Below are 2,396 nucleotides of genomic sequence, written 5' to 3'. Positions count from 1 at the left end.
AGAAAAACACACAAACTCATAGTAAATTCTAGAAATATGATTTTATTTAAAAACTAATAAAAATATAATAAAAACTAACTAAATCATACTAAAAACATACTAAAAACAATGCCAAAAAGCGTATAAATTATTCGCTCATCACGCACGCACAGGATATTGTGCGTATGCACACATGGCTTTGTCGTTTTTGTGCTTACGCACAGTAGTTTGTGCACACGCACACTCCAATGTGTGCTTCTCCTCTGTTTTCTTCATGTTTTCTCCCTCTTGCATGCTCTTCTGCCATCTTTACCAAGCCATTCCTACCTTCTACATATGAAATCACTCACAATAATATCAAGGTATCGAATAGAATGTAAATGGAATAAAATTGATTAAATTAAGCACAAAAGAGCATGTTTTCACAATTAGGCTCAATTAAGGGAGAGAACACAAAAGTATGCTATTTGGATGAATAAATGTGGGTTTAAGTGATGAAATCTACTCAAATCAAACCAAAATATATCGTCAAATATGGATTCATCACCTAACCTTGATGAGAGAATTTGTTTCCCTCATTTACATAACTTTGACGCCCATTTTTCTATGCCTGTGATTGCTGTTTCTCTAAATTAGGCGTCTCACTCCTTTTACCGAGAACTCGATGTCTGACCTTCTATGAAGGTGTTCTTTTACTTGTTCGTCTTGACTAAGCACAGGATGTTAAAGGGGAAAGCTTCTTGGTTTTTCTTGCGTGTCGTCTAGGACAGAAAGGTTTTTTCCATTTTTGATGAGTCTTTTCATGACTTCAAAAATTATTTTCTCAAAATCCAGTCGGTAGAGGGTGTCCGACCTTTCTATCTAGATGAGAATGATGAGCCTTCCTTTCTTCTGTACTAGCAAGAGGAGCCCGTGATAGCCAAATTCACCGTAGATAAATTAGATGAAGTAAAAAAATGTTTTGCGGATGTGTTGCAAGAGTGCTGGGGCCAAACTCCTCACTTAGACACAAAACGGTTCTTAGGTGATCCTCACTTTATGATTTCTTAAGTTGTATTTTGTTGTTCTAATGTGCTTTTCATTTTTGCAGAGACCATGGCTTCGAATACTTCGTCCATGAAGTGTCTGCGTCATACTCGAAAAACAGTTGTGGCTCGGGGCCTTCAAGATAAGGAGGTTGGGGGCGCTTCCTCCCGACCTTCCCCTAAGAAGTCAAATTCTAGCCCCACAGCCCAGAGAAAGGTCATCCCAACCCCTTTCATTCTGTTGATTCCTTTTGACTCACCTTTAGAGAGCTCAGGTGCCCCGTCTTCCCTATCACCTTCAGGGCCTCCTCCCAAAAAACAAAGACTGCTGGGGAGTTGAACATCAACGATAAAGAGTTTGACGGGTTTGCTTGGAGCGAGAAGAATATCTTACCTCATAGTCACATAGGGATGGATGATGTGGCTATTCAAAATCACCTCAGCCATATGGCCCGAAAGGGTATTTAGATGGCGGGAGTGTGCACTGCTCTACCTAAGGAGTTGAGAAAGACTCCTATTGGTGCCCCTCAGAGCTTTCTTGACTTTGCCCGTGCTAATTTGGAGAGGCTGAAGGGTTTGAAGGAGGAGTTGGAGGAGGAGAATGCCAGGTTAAAATCTGACCTAGAAAAGGCTCGTGCCCCGGTTAAGACAGCTGAGGCCGTTGCAACTATGACTGAGGGGGTGAAACAGAGAGCCGAGGAGAGTTATACCCAGGTCTTTGGAGAAAAACTTGATCTTCAAGAGGAGTTAAAGAATGCCCGGGAGGATTACGCTACCCTTCAGGAGCACATGATCGGAGGGATGGATGAGATGTTCAACAATTTAAGGGCTCAAGTCCAAGTCCTTGCCCCCGACCTTGATCTTTTCTTGTTCAGTCAAGATAATATCGTTGTTAACAGGAGGATTATGCCGGCCCCCGATGCTGCTAAGGAGCCTCAACCGGACTCGAAGTCTCAAGGCAGCCGACCTCCTCAGATTCCGGAGGTGTGTGCTGAGGAAAAAATGTTAAAACTCCTTCCTCGCCTCTTAATCCAATTCCGAGTGTCCCAGTCTCGGTGCATCTTCCGACCCCTCCTATCCGAAGTAAGGATGTCAAGACTAGTGAAGACCTCAACCTTCTTGTTCTTACCATGGGTCGAGCTACATGATCTGGCTTGGATGAAAACAAAAATGACTGACCTCTTATAAAGGTTGGTTGACATCGACCTTTTCCCAAAGAGCTCCGCCAAATTGCTATAAGGGCCCAAGTAGGCCCAAAGCAGAAGATCACAGCGCACCTAAAGGCGGCTGACCAAAGATAAGGGGACTCACCCACAAAAGATAAGATTAGATAACTAACTTATCTCAAGGGGGTCACTCCATACTACTATAAATACACTGGAGCACCCAGGT

Source organism: Arachis hypogaea, chromosome 11, assembly GCF_003086295.3.
Source record: "Arachis hypogaea cultivar Tifrunner chromosome 11, arahy.Tifrunner.gnm2.J5K5, whole genome shotgun sequence".
Taxonomy (NCBI): Eukaryota; Viridiplantae; Streptophyta; class Magnoliopsida; order Fabales; family Fabaceae; genus Arachis; species Arachis hypogaea.
Note: the sequence above shows the minus strand (reverse complement) of the source record.